Source organism: Schistocerca americana, chromosome 5 (genome assembly GCF_021461395.2).
Source record: "Schistocerca americana isolate TAMUIC-IGC-003095 chromosome 5, iqSchAmer2.1, whole genome shotgun sequence".
NCBI classification, from domain to species: Eukaryota; Metazoa; Arthropoda; class Insecta; order Orthoptera; family Acrididae; genus Schistocerca; species Schistocerca americana.
The window spans coordinates 569574383-569591766 of NC_060123.1; the positions used below are offsets into that span (position 1 = coordinate 569574383).

At 44.9% G+C, this 17384-nt stretch overlaps 1 protein-coding gene across 1 annotated transcript in view; it reads left to right on the plus strand.

The window, feature by feature from the left end:
• The first annotated feature begins 6773 nt into the window (after positions 1-6773).
• LOC124615300 (neural-cadherin-like) overlaps positions 6774-17384 on the plus strand; it is an 874915-nt gene continuing 864304 nt past the window's right edge. The window contains exon 1 of the mRNA XM_047143087.1: positions 6774-6956. The gene's annotated coding sequence lies outside the window, so the exon portion shown is untranslated. The remainder of the gene's footprint in view (positions 6957-17384) is intronic.

Sequence of the window (17384 nt, forward strand, 5' to 3'; positions counted from 1 at the left end):
GTGTGCAGTTGGTCAAGTAATTCATACACTTCCTAAAATCAGGACGAATAATGAAAAGATGAGCATTTCATCCTACAGCTGCTATTCGAGACTGCAAAATTTAAAAGACCCAAGGTTTTTAAATATATCGTTTCCCTTAAATCAGTTGAGAAACATTACATGGAGACAAGTGAGGCAGAATAGAAAATATCGATTTTTAAATTTTTACTAAAGTATTATTTTTAAATGCGTGTAGGTATGCTCCATTTATTAACACTGTTTCTTAGGCTTCGTATCAGACAACTGATTTGTGCGATTGTCACTTATGAACGTCGCAATGCCTTCTACATTGCAGGTGACAGAACTTACTCGGGAACATTGTTTCGGCCAGAGATATAAGTTGACTGGTAGCCTAAGCCTCTGAATAGGTCCATAAGCCACAGTGCATAACGCAACAAAACGAGCCGCACACCTTATTAGTGGGGAATAACTTGGTCACGTAACTAGATACAACCACGTTCCAATTCAAATTACTTACTTGTGTACCCCGCAGAGTAAGCACGGAAAGCGATCGCAATGATACTTCGACGGGCAGCCGCCTTGGCATTAAATTTACTAACGATGAGGAGAAAAAAGGAGCGACAGTCTCGAAAGAAAAGGTTCTAGGACTGTGCAGCAAAACGTTAACGCTGAGTAAATCCATAGTGTGCAAATTACAGCAGAAGGGACAACGGTGCCTAGAGGATATGGAGGACTGGGTCTCAAGTATTTTAGTCCAAAGAAGAAATGAGATGGACAATGCAAGTATCTCCTCCAAAAACCGTGAGAGGTCAAAATAGATATCTCATTGACACTATGGATAAATATGTTATTAGGCATCGATTTCTGCAACATTATCGACAATACAGAGAAATACCAGCTTTCTGAACACTCCACAGCTTGTGTAGCAAAAAACTGGCTAGCAAGGAAATTGAGACAAATTTTTATGTCCATAGGATTTCTTTCAAAAAGTGATAGAATTAATGTACTACCATGTGCGAACGAAAGGACATACTTGTAAAAAAAGGCATACTATTACGAAACCTGAATTCAAGGAGGAAGAGGAGGTGATTAGTGTTCAACTTCCCATCGACATCGAGGTCATTAGAGACGGAGCACAAGCTTGAATTGGGGAAGGATGGAGAAGGAATGCGGCTGTGCTCTTTCTAAGGAACAATGGCATTTTCCATAAGCGATTTGGTTTAAATTCGGAAAACATAAATCAGGATAGCCAGACGCGGGCTCGAACAGTTCAAATGGCTCTGAGCACTATGGGACTTAACTTCTGAGGTCATCAGTCCCGTAGAACTTAGAACTACTTAAACCTAACTAACCTAAGGACATCACACACATCCTTGCCCGAGGCAGGATTCGGACCTGCGACCGTAGCGGTCGCGCGGTTCCAGACTGAAGCGCCTAGAAGCGCTCGGCCACACCGGCCGGCGGGCTCGAACAGTTGTCCTTCCGAATGCGACTCCAGTGTGCTCACCACTGCTAAAACGTAGATGCCTACAGACTACATTGTAAGTAAACACTATTAAAGTTTCAATGTAAAAACAGGATTTAACCACGTAATATCGGTACGAACTGAGTACCGAACAAAGCAACCACAATTGTACCCCAAGTTATATCGACTGATGGTTTCATTATCTACAACCATTACTGTCATTTTAAGCACGAATGATGACGGGATCTGTCACCTAAAAGACTCAGGCATCAATATTTCATTTCATTCAGTTTTTGAATGTTTATGTCTGTATATGCGACCATGTATACAGGGTGTCACATTTATCTCGTACAGAAATAAAACCAAAAATGGGATAAACAAACATGGTTCAGCTATCGGGAGATACGATTGCCTTTCTTGTAACATTTTACGTTGCGAAAATATTGACAGTATTCGCATTTTTTTTAATAGCACGTCCTCTCCTCAAATCTATTCAGAAACGTTTTCACATATTCACTTAAACATTCAACTTAATAAATAACAGAAACGAAAATCTTTATTATCATTTCGCAGTACAGTAACCCAACTGTGGGCACGAAAAACGTTGGAACATGCCTAGGCGCAAAGTAGTGAGAATGGTCAGTGGTACATCGCTCCACGTCTTTTGCGCACCCACAAGAGAAAAAATCCAGAGGATTTCCGTCAGGAGACCGAGGAATCCAGTCCACTGTTCCTCTACAACCAAAGCATCCGGCAGGATACCTTCGTTTTAGAAGACGACGTGCACGCAGGTGTTTCGTGATGGATAAACATCGTGTTGATACCACAATAGCATTCTGGGCTTCTTAACAGCACTTCATCCAGAAGACGAGGAAGAGCATTACATGATTACTCTGCAATTCACACTTAAGCGCCTGGCAGAAGATTCATCTAACCCCTTTCACACTATTCACCTATCGTTCCACTCTCAAACAGCGCGCGGGAAAAACGAACACTTCAATCTCTCCGTGCGAGCTTTGATGTTCTCTATGTTATTACGCAGGTGGGTATCAACAAAATATTTTCTCATTCGAGGAGTAAGTTGGAGATTGACATTTGATGAAAAGATGTCGCCGCAACGAAAAACGCCTGTGTTTCAATATTACCATCCCGGCTTGCTGATCATATTCGTGACATTCTCTCACCTATTTCGTGGTAATACGAAACGGGCTGCAGTTCTTTGAACTGTTTCGGTGTCCTCCGTCAATCCTACGTGATAACGATCCCATACCGCACAACAGTACTCCAGAACAGGGCGGACAAACGTAGTGAAGCACTCACTTCATTGGATTTGTTGCGGCTTCTAAATGTTCTGGCAATAAAAAGCAGTCTTTTGTTCGCCTTCCCAATAATGTTCTGTGTGTGACAGCTCCAGTTCAAATTATCCTTAATTGTAATCTCTAAGTATTTAGTTAAATTGACAGCCTTTAGATTTGTGTGATTTCTCGTGTAACCGAAATTTAAAGGATTCCTTTTACAATTCATGCGGAGTATCTCACACTTTTCATTATTGAGGATCAGTTATCGTTTTTCGCTCCATACAGGTGTCTTGTCTAAATCAATTCGCAATTGATTTTGATCTTATGATGACAGCTTCTGATGGCGGTAAATCATTGCATCATTTGCAAAGCAGCTGCAGTTGTTTTAAAAGCTGCATTATGACTACTAGGGCCTGCCATCTTATTACTCGTACTTTATGGAGGCCGAAGTGCTCCACACAGTATACATGGCCACCACCGTGAAGTAAAATTATGCTACGCGGTTGAGGCTACGGGCACTGTTGCCAGTGCAGCATCACGTGGAGGTAGGGCTGCGTGGAGTTCCTTTATCTGCACTTTGGTGTTATCTTTTATTTACTTAACAGCAATAACACTTGTTTTTAAAGAAGAATACGGGAATATGGAAGTAGGAAATTACAAATTTGCGAACACTCTAAGTTGCCTAGTCAGATTGTTTCCTAAATCACTTATTTAGATTAATAGCAGCAGGGGCCCCTTTGGAACTTCGTGGGGAAACTTTAGATGTCATTTCTGCTTTACTCGATGAGTTTCCGTCAGTTACTACGAAATGTGACCTTACTGACAGGAAATTTAAAGGCTGTCAGTTGAAATAAATACTTACGGATTACAATTACGAATAATTTAAACTGGAACGGTGACATACATAATTACATAACGTCTTTGGGAAGACGAACCGAAGATTGATTTTTATTGGCAGAATATTTAGACAGTGCAACAAATCCACTAAAGAGACTGCTTTCACTGTGCGACGTCGAGACAGTGCAAAGAAGTGCCGCTCGTTTCGTATTATCACGACATAGGTGAGTGAGTGTCGCGAACATGATCAGCAAATTGGGATAATAATAGTAAAACAAAGGCATTTTTCGTTGCGGTGATATCTTTTCACGAAATATCAATCTCCACGAATCCACTCGCACAACTGGGAATTATACCATACGCACGCAATTTTATTAGAAGCTGCTTGTGAGGAACACTATCAAAAACCTGCTGGAAATCTAAAATTAAGGAGTCAGTTTGAGATTCCCTGTCTATATCATTCATTACTTCGAGCGAATAAAGGGCTAGTAGTGTTTCACAAGGCCAACGGCCTTGCCGCAGTGGTAACGCCGGTTCCCGTCAGATTACCGAAGTTAGCGCTGTCGGGTTGGGCTAGCACTTGGTCGGGTGACCATCCGGTCTGCCGAGCGCTGTTGCTGGTGCACTCAGCCCTTGCGAGGTAAACTGAGGAGCTACTAGAATAAGACGTAGCGGCTCCGGTCTCGTAAACTGGCATACGGCCGGGATAGCGGTGTACTACCACGTGATCCTCCATATCCGCATCCGGCGACGTATGTAAGCTGAGGATGACACGGCGGCCGGTTGGTACCGTTGGGCCTTTATGGCCTGCTCGGGTGGAGCCCAGTGTTTCACAAGAACGATATTTTCTGATTCCATGCTGATTATACATCAGTAGATCGTTCTTTTTTTCGGGGTAATTCATAATGTTCAAATGTAGTTTATGTTCCAAAATCCTACTGCAAATCGACCTCCGTGATATACAGGGTGAAAAGTATTTAAACCGACAAACTCTGGAAGGTTGCAGGGACATCAAAACAAATATTTTTCCCTAATGTCATTTTTTCCTATGAGGAGTATTTAAACCAGTAGAGGAAGAATGAATTAAACCAACACTTTTCCATTTTTTTTATGACCATGAGACAACAGATTAACACAACCCAATTTCAATTACAGTAGATTTTCAAAAATGCCTCAATTGACACGTACACCAAGGTTACACCGTCGAATCATGTTCTGTCTGACACGGGCAAAAACCCCAGGAGTATCCTGAATTGTTTCTGCTGCTGCTACTATCTGGGCAACCAGATCCTCTTCTGATGCAACAGGAGTTGCGTAAACCAAGTTGCGCATCTCTCCCCATACAAAAATGTCCAGAGGGGACATATCTGGGGATTGAGCAGGCCATGGTACAGGACCACTTCTGCCAATCCACGTTTCTGGGAACCGTCGGTCCAGGAATCGACGCACACGACGACTGAAATGTGTCGGCGCACCGTCATGTTGGAACCATATGCGTTGTCTTGTAGGGAGCGGGACGTCTTCCAAAAATTCTGGCAATGTTCTGGCGAGAAAATTGTAGTAGTGCCAACCATTTAATGGCCTAGGTAGCAGATACGGCCCAATTAAACAATCCCCAGCATCACCGACCCACACATTAACGAAGAACCGCACTTGATGAGCGCTAGTAACTGTGACATGTGGGTTATTCTCACTCCAAACATACGACTTGTGCATGTTGAAGACTCCATCACGCCCGAACGTATCGGTAAACAACACAGAGGATGGAAATGCAGCACGCATTTCGCACTGTTCCAGCTACCACTGCGAAAACTGTGCTCTGGGTCGATAATCAACTGGTTCCAGGTTGTCGGCACGCTGTAAGTGAAATGGACGTAACAACTGTTCTCGAAGGACTGTGCTTACATTCGTCTGATTCGTCCCCATGTTACGTGCAATTGCACGAGTGCTGACTGAAGGATCCCGCTCCACATGCTGCAAGACAGCTTCCTCAAATTGCAGCGTTCTTACCGTGCGACGGCGTCCCTGTCCAGGTAATCTGCTGAATGACCCGGTCTCACGCAGACGTTGGTACGCAGCAGCAAAGGTCGTATGATTCGGGATACGCGATTAGGATATTGTTGTTCAAATGGTTCAAATGGTTCTGAGCACTATGGGACTCAACTGCTGAGGTCATTAGTCCCCTAGAACTTAGAACTACTTAAACCTAACTAACCTAAGGACATCACAAACATCCATGCCCGAGGCAGGATTCGAACCTGCGACCGTAGCGGTCTAGCGGTTCCAGGCTGCAGCGCCTTTAACCGCACGGCCACTTCGGCCGGCGATATTGTTGTTGATAAACCCGCTATGCAGCTCGTGCGTTGTGGTGCGCTACGTAGTACGCACCAACAAAATCAGTGTACTCGCTACAGGTTTATCGCTGCATTAGTAAACAGAGACAATGCACTACGACACTGGTGGACAGCAGTTGCCTACAACTGAAGAGCGTAATACGCCCCTAACAACTGAAGATCGTAATACGGTCTCTAACAACTGAAGAGCGTAATACAGCTTCCACCGGTTTAAATAATCCTCATAGGAAAAAATGACATTAGGGAAAAATATTTGTTTTGATGTCCCCTACAACCTCCCAGAGTTTGTCGGTTTAAATACTTTTCACCTTGTAGATATGTAATCCAGCGGATTACTCCTTACGCACCTTCCGTGTGGCGAGCGGTTTTATGCGATTGCTGAGTGTGGATGCACTATATCAGCATATTCGTGAGAGAAGAGCCTGTAACGAACATCTAAGCTGTGTCGGCACCTTCCCCCTCCGCCACACCCTCCCCCCCCCCCCTTCGCTAAATCTGGGGGGAAAAATGACAGGAACCGTTCTTACCAACAGTAAAACTCGTTTCACGGAACTCCCACAGCTTGGTAGAAATTTACCAGCCGTCTGATGAATCCGCACTCGTAATTCGTGCAAATCCGTCGGATTGGGGCCCTGTTGCGTGTAGACGCCGGGCTGCGGGAGCCGGCAGCGCGCGCGCGGCGCCGCCAGTGGCGCCTCTGGCGGTGGCGACGTGCACTAGGGCGTCGGTGCGTGTTCCGACGGCGGGCAGTGTCGCGTGCGTCTCCGCCGCCGCCGCCGCCGCCGCCTCCGGTCACGCCTACCTGGCGTCGCTAAAGTCTACGTGCCGGCATCCGCGCGAGTCACGTCCTCCGCGTGCAGTGATTTCGCTATAGGTGACACGCCGTAGGCCTTCTGCGCCGACCGAGTCTCCAGTGTACAAACTAACACCACCGCTTCTAACTGCGCAAACTGATACCTGTCCGCGTAGTATACCGCACTGTTTTGTTTTGTGAAAGCTCAAGTAAGTTGCTCCATATTGAACATTACAATGCAGGAACTCTTTCCATGTGCGTAATTTGAGCGAAATTTGACGACTTACGAGCCAGAAATTTGTCATTTCCTTCTTGATGTGCTTCACGCGATTGGAGCGTTAATAGTCGAGTATCAGACGCTGCTTTGTACTGGGAAATTGAGCCCCATTTTGAACAAAGCAACCGAGTTACAAGGCTAGAAATTTTGACGTTCGGCAACTTCAACATTGAAATATGTCTGATTTGCGTGTGAATTACCAACAGTAATTCTTTTCATTCGTTTACAGTAAAAATCTGCTTGAGGTATCGCTCTATGCTTGATACCAGTCCCTACCAATTTTAATTGTATATTACAGCACTGAGGATGGTCACTAAGTGACCGAAAATCGATTTTGCTGACAATAAAACAACTAAATACGGCCAATACTGATTTTACTTCCAATTCTATCCACTATTTGGTCGTAGTGCACACAACACGCCATGGAGTCGCCAATCAATATTATATTTTCGATCGGTTCGTAGAGAGATTTGCGGCAAATAAGTTTATGTAGGTCTACTGCAAAACCAGTAACACTTCCATTGAAACAGGCACCTAATTACTAATTTTCTAGCTATGTATCCAGATGTACTATCCCAAATTCACTGTCTTTATTTGTAACTGGATAAAATCCGCTCTGTTGTGAATGCATGATGCATATAAGAACAAAGCGAATAACTGGTGCATGAAAGCAGAATTTTATATCACCTGATCTAAACGTAACGACATCACTGAGCAAGAAAGATGAAATTACGTAAAAACTTCTGTTGTGGCCTGCATGTTATTTTACAACTGAGAAAGAAGGGTGGTCATTATTGATGCGAGCCACATTTTTTTTGCGGTGAAGCTGATTTGTTTTGCTCTAACATGCGTGTTTGCAGCAGCAGTATGTGGAGTTTCTTAACGTGAGTGCGTGTTTACAGCTGCAGTATTTGATGTTTTTCAGCGCTGGATAGTTACCGTCGTTCGCCGTATCACTAACGAAAATGCTTTGCTGAGAAAATTTTAGATACATTATCATACAATTCTGTGGCAGTATTTTGTACCTCAGAATTTGATTTTGTCACGCCAGCAGCATGGCTTCGGTTATCGCCGAGGAATCAGCGACCAATAATTTTTGGTAATCTCTACTGGCATGTTTCAGATCACTGAGATGCAAAGTAGGGTGTACACGTAGTAAGTGTTCTTGTTCTTAGCTTCCCGAAAGGTCATCTGCAGTTATCATCTCGAGCACCCTTTTGCCTTCATCTTCGAAGCATTGAGGACTGAAGATTAAAATTCATATTCCTTACATTTTCTCTGGACGACAATGAAGGAACAACCCATTTCTGCTACTGTCATAGGTATAAATTTAATGTTATTCATTTATCACAGCTGAGATTGAACGCGGGTGAAATTTTTCCTCTAAACTGACACGGGGTTCTTGTACTGGAGAGAAACATACAATGTGTGGGTTATATTTCACAAGTTGCAGCTCTGGCAAGCCACACGAATCCTGACCCTGCATTTCACGGTCTGTGTTGTACCAGTTGAGCTTTGCGAACATGACCGTCCTACCTACTCGAAGCTCCAACTTAATAACTTCGTTCATTGCTTCGAAGTTCCTGAGACGTTCTCGACTGCACTATACTTTGCCCATGGAAAATGTTTAAGCGCATTTTAACTATAGCTCTGGACCATGTATGCAGGTATGCTCTACAGACCTGTCATTTCATACATTAGTTATCTGCAGTCTATTGTCCACAAGCATAGATGGTTTTTTAAAGGTCTCTGTCACTCTTTACGCTCAGCCGATGCAAAAAAAAATTAGATGAAGTTATTCGCGAATTACGTCATCGGCGCAGGTTTATTTCGCAGTTACCTTTCACTACCTCGGTGGGATCAGTATTGTGTGATCATTAATACGAGATGCCAGGAAAAGAAAGGTCGATAGCTCGAATGGCGCTGTGGTATCGTGCTTTGATTTTAATTCGACCTTTGCGTCATAGTTCATCTCTGTTGTCACCTTGTGGCGATTGTTATGTGCTGCGCTGAGTGTCATTGTCTATAGTCCGATTAAAATTACTTCATAGTTGACACTTTACCCGTTGGAGCTGCTTTCCTCCAATCAGAGCGCTCAACGTCACGCCTGATCCGTCCGCCGTTGCCGAACTGCCACAACAATTGGTCAGTGCACTTTTAGTTACTTGTCCGGATTTCTTTCTTGACGTGTTTGGATCCCAAACTTTGCGTCTGGCCATTTTATTTCGCATTTCGTCACACATGATAACCATACCAAAAACAACACACACACAAAACGACGCTAACGAAATACATACGTTTCGTACACAACACTAACCAAACACTAACGGATCCTTCTGCACAAGACGTGATACAGCGTCACATACACAGTTAATATAATCACAAAGATCGGCTTACATTAGATTAGCTTCTCATGGTATTGCATGAAGCCGAATTTCTTAAGGCTGCGAGTCATCGTTGCGACTGGGAAAGCAGTCTTACAAATGTAACAACACAGCGAAGTGTAGTGGCGTAGCACAGTAGACACGTAGAAGGCCATAGGTACGAACATCGTCAGACGCAACTAGTTTTTTTTCTGTATCTATTCAAAAGACTGAGTATAATATTTTTTCTATTAAGTGATTTGTATGTTTTTTTTTTATTTCCAATACTTGGTTCAAATGGCTCTGAGCACTATGGGGCTTAACATCTGTGGTCATCAGTCCCCTAGAACTCAGCACTACTTAAACCTAACTAACCAAAGGACATCACACAACACCCAGTCATCACGGGGCAGAGAAAATCCCTGACCCCGCCGGGAATCGAACCCGAGAACCCGGGCGCGGGAAGCGAGAACGCTACCGCACGACCACGAGCTGCGGACTTCCAATACTTATTCGTGACTTTTTCGTCATCGTATTGACTTCAATTTGCTCTTATTTTTCTTCGCATCATCTTTTTTCGTTTGGAATATGCCTGTGTTGTCTATAATCTGCAGCCAAGTGTCGACCAGCGCTGCCCATCGGTTGGTAACGTGGCATCAGTGCTTTTAGCGCTGAAACTTAAATTTTTCTGTTTTGAGTTTTCTGTTAGAAGTTAGCTTTCATCGCCGTGAACAAAGCGATTGTGATTTTAATTCTGCCGCAGACTGGACCTCTGTTTTCTTGGATGCGTTGCACATCACCAGATTGTGTTTAGGTTAGTTTAAATTCGGGGCTACAAAATGCATCGTCTGCCGTAGTTCCGTCATTGGTCAATTAACATTAGCTGTAGACGGAGCATCTCGAATTTCCTTCGTATCTCGCGGCGGCCAATTACATTGCTCAGCGTTACATACTAATAACGTTTGTGAAGTGACCTGCCGTATCTATCGGCCGCTTATAACCGAGCGGTGGCCGGTATCCGACGTGGCAAAATGTAGCAGCAACTGACAGGCGGCAACTGTCAAGTAATTTTAATCAGACTGTAGTGTGGTTGAGTGAAGCTATTGAAGTACCTCCCTACAACGGCAATAGATTATAAATCGCGGTAATACGTGATTGAAGTAACGTTAAGTTCTACTCACAAGACTACGAAGGCCTAAATAATGCGGATTTGGAACACCTAAAAGGGAGGGAATTTATGTAACCGGGCGTTACGTTAGGTCTCCGGTGCACTGCCAGCTTGGCATTAAATAAAATGCCTCTCACGTAATTGAGAAATGCGTTATTCCTCTTCCGTCTGCCACCGTTGCGTAACAGTAGATGTTGTCGCTAACGAGATTATTTTTCCTGTTACATTCTCTTTTTATCGGAAGGAGTGATGCGCGGTTGTATTTTCTTCGCTTATTCCGCGCTTCAAAGCTTTTGTGTCTAGATTCATTGATGTCGTTGGGTTTCACTGAAATGAAGCCTCATTGTGCCAAAATTGGGGTATGGTTTTCATGCGATCACTTGACGAAAGTACTGTAGATAGCGAAGGACATGCTATATTTTCTTTGTCGTTGTGCTCTATGATTGCGTTTAAGCCAGGATACAACTGAAAACTAGACTTACACGCATCGGCAAGATGTAAAAGCACAATTTGAGATTTATTTTACGGTTTACATTTTTGCTTATGATTGTGAATAATCGATATTGTCCCTGACGACTGTGTGCAGGAGTCACGAAAACAAAAACAGTGTGAAGACGTGAATGGAACGTCGAAACGCATTGTTGCGCAGTGAAACGAATTGAAGCTCGACAACCATGTACATTAAAAAAATATGTTCTCCACCCTTAAACAGTGGATTCGTAGTGTATACAAAACGGTTTTGCGTTGGAAATCGTAATTCGCAGGTTTATTTTCTGTGGCATGTTTTAACGCTTGTAAACGTGTCGGATATCGGTTAACGTATGCAGTCCGGGATAACATTGGTGTAGGTGGAAGGATCTGGGTTGAAATTTCATACTAGCAGAGTCATTATTGGCGGAAAACTCTTCTTTCAACATAAACAAATGTAGAAAACCGATCAAGTTCAGGTTGAAGTTAACCAGTTTTCCTTGCTTTTCAGTTCAGTCAGTGTATCGTGTGTGTATCGTGGTGTCGGTTTTTATAGCAAGACTTCCACAACAGCCTCCGTCAAGTACAAAGGACTTGTGGAATGGACATGATATAGTACAGCTAGCAGCCGAGACAGTACAGCGAACGCTGATCGTGGGAACGGTTACATACAGGTCCCCTGCAGTGCTTCGGTCCGGTGTCCTCTTGAATAAGAGATGCGAGCGCTGATAAGGTCACGCTAGCTAGCGCACGGCTGCAGTTGAAACGCAGGTGGCTGGGAAACCACTGTAATCGCCCATTCGCGAGAGCTTCACGAGCACTTGCCGTTCTGCTGCAGCTATGAGCTCGCGGCCCGGAAGAACGTAGCTTTCAATAAAGTGGTCTACCAGGGCTTCTGTGTATACCGTTTTAAAGGTGTCTAATATAGAAGGAGCAGGTAACGGATCAACACGAGTATTAGGAGAATCACCCAGTACGTTAGCAGATGGTGCTCCAGTCCCTGGTAACGTTTTTTTTTTTTTCTTAGATCCACCAGATTGAGCTGCTGCAGCCTGACGTTTACCTGAATCTACCTGCATTGGCGAACTCATACCTTCGTCACTATCAGAATAAGGTACTAAACGTTGTGGTTCAGAATGTTGTTGTGTTTCTTCTGGTCCTTCTTCGTCTTCGTCTTCTTCGCTGTCTGATACCTCGTGGTCTACGTGATCCTCGTTTACAGAACTTGTTCCAGTGGCTGAAAAAAAAATGGCTCTGAGCACTACGGGACTCAACTGCTGAGGTCATTAGTCCCCTAGAACTTAGAACTAGTTAAACCTAACTAACCTAAGGACATCACAAACATCCATGCCCGAGGCAGGATTCGAACCTGCGACCGTAGCGGTCTTGCGGTTCCAGACTGCAGCGCCTTTAACCGCACGGCCACTTCGGCCGGCTCCAGTGGCTGAACCAGATGTTGATGGGCGGTCGTGATCTATAGGCAAACCACGGCGAACACGAGACATTAGCCATTGTTCATAGGCATAGCGTTTCTGGCCTTTATGCATGAACTCCCAATTAGACCGTTCCCACGGTGGAATATCATAATTCTGAAGGCAAGAAACGTTAAAATCAAATAATGAAAACCAAAAATATATGATACACGACATAAATTATATTTACATACCTGTTTTTTCGGCATTTGGTTGTTTCGGATACAAAGTTTTTCCAATACGTTGTTCAACAGCTGTCTTCAATTTCAGGCCGTATTTTCCCGCAAATGAATGCCAATTTCGTGTATGACTCCAGTCAATTGCGAAATCAATTATAGCTTTGGCATCCAACTGTTGAACTCGTTGTCTAAACTCTTCTTCTGTAAATGGTCGTTATCTTGCTTCCTTTAGCAGATTATCGTATCCTACGTCGTGCTCTTTAGCAATGGCATCTGCTCCACTGCGCGGTGCGTCTATATTTATAGAATTTCCCGGTCCTACGTTATCACTACCAGGTAAAGTATATCCTTTGTTCTGTACACGTTCAACTACTTTTTTAACGCCGTAAGCAGCACCTGCGGCGGCAGCAGTTGTCGCACCAGCAGCTATCGCTATCTGCCCTGAACTTGTAACACCAGCTGTGCTAGTTGCGGCCCCGTCCGTGACACTTTCAGATAACAAGGGCACTGTTTCGCTAGCGGCTTCTATATCTGAAGTCTGGTGACCTCGACCAAGATTTTGTGGTCTATTTGGGCGGCGCCATCGCACTCCAAGATTACTTTCTTCTGGCCTTGTTTCTGGCACCCGCACAAATTCAACTGTTTCGCCACTCGTATCCAAATCGTCGAATGCTGGATTATCTCCATACCGTATGCGAGTAGCAGCATCCTCTCTTTGCGCTGTTCGAATATCATTACTGCTACGTGAACGATTAACATTTGTTAATGGAATTCTTTCCGCCATTTCAATGTCTTCCTCAGGTTCCGGATATAAAAAACACCTCCGTCGTATTGTATAGAGCCATGGTTGCCCGTGCTTAAATACTGATTTACCCAAGACATTTTGCTGATTACACTAAATAAATTATTACCACCTTTTATGTACACTCCTGGAAATTGAAATAAGAACACCGTGAATGCATTGTCCCAGGAAGGGGAAACTTTATTGACACATTCCTGGGGTCAGATACATCACATGATCACACTGACAGAACCACAGGCACATAGACCCAGGCAACAGAGCATGCACAATGTCGGCACTAGTACAGTGTATATCCACCTTTCGCAGCAATGCAGGCTGCTACTCTCCCATGGAGACAATCGTAGAGATGCTGGATGTAGTCCTGTGGAACGGCTTGCCATGCCATTTCCACCTGGCGCCTCAGTTGGACCAGCGTTCGTGCTGGACGTGCAGACCGCGTGAGACGACGCTTCATCCAGTCCCAAACATGCTCAATGGGGGACAGATCCGGAGATCTTGCTGGCCAGGGTAGTTGACTTACACCTTCTAGAGCACGTTGGGTGGCACGGGATACATGCGGACGTGCATTGTCCTGTTGGAACAGCAAGTTCCCTTGCCGGTCTAGGAATGGTAGAACGATGGGTTCGATGACGGTTTGGATGTACCGTGCACTATTCAGTGTCCCCTCGACGATCACCAGTGGTGTACGGCCAGTGTAGGAGATCGCTCCCCACACCATGATGCCGGGTGTTGGCCCTGTGTGCCTCGGTCGTATGCAGTCCTGATTGTGGCGCTCACCTGCACGGCGCCAAACACGCATACGACCATCATTGGCACCAAGGCAGAAGCGACTCTCATCGCTGAAGACGACACGTCTCCATTCGTCCCTCCATTCACGCCTGTCGCGACACCACTGGAGGCGGGCTGCACGATGTTGGGGCGTGAGCGGAAGCCGGCCTAACGGTGTGCGGGACCGTAGCCCAGCTTCATGGAGACGGTTGCGAATGGTCCTCGCCGATATCCCAGGAGCAACAGTGTCCCTAATTTGCTGGGAAGTGGCGGTGCGGTCCCCTACGGCACTGCGTAGGATCCTACGGTCTTGGCGTGCATCCGTGCGTCGCTGCGGTCCGGTCCCAGGTCGACGGGCACGTGCACCTTCCGCCGACCACTGGCGACAACATCGATGTACTGTGGAGACCTCACGCCCCACGTGTTGAGCAATTCGGCGGTACGTCCACCCGGCCTCCCGCATGCCCACTATACGCCCTCGCTCAAAGTCCGTCAACTGCACATACGGTTCACGTCCACGCTGTCGCGGCATGCTACCAGTGTTAAAGACTGCGATGGAGCTCCGTATGCCACGGCAAACTGGCTGACACTGACGGCGGCGGTGCACAAATGCTGCGCAGCTAGCGCCATTCGACGGCCAACACCGCGGTTCCTGGTGTGTCCGCTGTGCCGTGCGTGTGATCATTGCTTGTACAGCCCTCTCGCAGTGTCTGGAGCAAGTATGGTGGGTCTGACACACCGGTGTCAATGTGTTCTTTTTTCCATTTCCAGGAGTGTACATTACGTTATCAAACAGCACGTGTCGGGCAACCTTTTGCTGGCGTGGGTGCTTGCTCAGATAATTGTCCTAAAAGGACAAATTATCTCGGCGGGACAGTGACGCCGCCATCGCGACCTTGGGACCCCGGGGGCCCCATTTTTTTATCAATTGCTGACCCTCATGAATCGAAACATGACTGCGTCGCGTCGTTTCATGATTCGAGAGTCAGCAATTGATACCGTTTTAAAGGTATCGGGCTAAAGCCGATCATCCGAGGTCCTGTTTATAGAAGATAACAATACTGTAGATATATAAATGGCAGTCAAATGAAAACGAGACAGTTGGGAAAAAATTCAGTAAACTGTGTATTATTTCAAAAGTAATCTCCATGACTGTTAATACATTTATCCCATGTGAGACAAGGCGGCCAGTGCCTTCCCAGCAGAATGTTTGTGGCTGTCTACAGAACCATAACTGTACCCAGCCTGCATCTCTTCGTCCGAAGCCAATTGACCTCCAGGAACGCCTTTCTTCAGGACACCTAAAATACGGAAATCACTTGTCGAGATAACGGGACTCTACGGATAATGTGTAAGGATTTTCCAGCATAAATTCTGCAGCGTAGTCGAAACAACAGGCACAGCAGTCCCGGGAAAGTCATGATGACCTTTTCAATTGACTTGAAGGGCCCGCTGCTGATCGACTTTGTTGAACACGGTTCCACAATTAACGCACAGCGGTACATGGACACTTCGCAAGTACTGAAGCCTGCCATCAAGTCCATACACCCAGCAATGATCACGGACAGCATCATTCTGTTACGGGATAAAGCCCGCCCACGTGTCGCCAAGATTGTTTCGAGTACGCTAATGATGTTTCGCTGTGAAGCCCTTACACATCATCCCTACAGCCCCGATCTCTCCCCTTGCGATTTCCAATTTTTTTTGATGCCATGAAGAAAGACATTCGCGGTAGTCGGTTTCCTCCGGACAAAGAGATACACGCCTGGGTACAATCATGGTTCCGCAGGAAACCGCAACTATTCTTCCATGAAGGCATTGTCCATCTTGTCTCACAGTGATTATGGAAGACATGGCGGTTACTTTTGAAATAATATACAGTTTACTTAGTTTTTTTCCCATTTGTCTTGTTTTCATTTGAGTGCCCCTTATAGTTAAAAATCATTGTCATAAATCGTCAGTGTCAGTGACGATGACAAAATAATTATATCCTCACCATTGTCACCATTATGATCACTATCGTCGTTGTCGTCATTCGTTTCACATCCACTGCTGTATAAAGACCACTACTAGACTTGATGCATTATGGTCGTCCAATTATGTGCTTCCTTATTGATCTGGCGTGTTTTTTACGTCGTTTGCCCGTCCTACTTTAGCTCGACGTCTAGTCTTTTCTAATCGTTTGGAATACAGTAAAGAATACGCTCCATTCATAGGTTACATGTCACGCCTACTTCCATTTCATTTTGTGTTGGTTTATAATTGTGTCTTACTCCACAACCTGTTGCGTGACCCGTTTGTTTGTTTTCCTGTCATTCATAGTGATTCCCACCATGCATCTGTTGTTGCTGAGCTGTCTTTGAATAGTTTTTGCCTCGGATATCCTCGTCCCAGTGCCAGAAGTCAAAACTGGTAACACGTACGATTTTTGTTTCGGATGTAGCATTAGACACGTTGCATAATTTATTTACTTTGTAGAAACCACTTCAGGGCAGTTTTTTCTCCTTTATTTACTCCTTGTGTATGTGGTCGTTGTCTTTAATTAGCTCTATTAGAAAAATTCATCGACTCATTCTGTGACTCCATTGTTAATTTTTACTACTCTCTTTCCTTGTTGTATTTCAATAACGAAAAAAATTCATAGCAGTTGTGCATATTTTAACGTCAATACATAGTTACAGCATACTTTACTTATACACTCCACAGAATACGTACCACACAATGTAAGTTAATGCACAGGAATGGGAAAAACAATCCTGTAATGTTCGAGTACAGTATTAATTGTGTGCTGCTTGGACACAGTCACGTCTGTTACACATCTAGGTGCAAGTTTGCAGAGCGACATAAAATAGACCAAGCGCGTAACGTCGATTGTAGGGAAGGCGGATGGTCGATTTCGGTTTATTAGGAGAATTCTCGGAAAGCGCCGCTCATTTATAAGGACACCGCGTACAGAACTGCTGCACGATGCATTCTACAGTACTTCTCGAATGTTTGGTATCCCCACCAGGTCGGATTAAAGAAATTCATGGAAACAGTTCAGAAGCGTATCGCTACATTTGTTAGTGGTTGATAGTATATGTGAGTATTACGGGAATACTCCTTACACTGAAGTGGGAATGTCTGGAGGAAAGAAGATG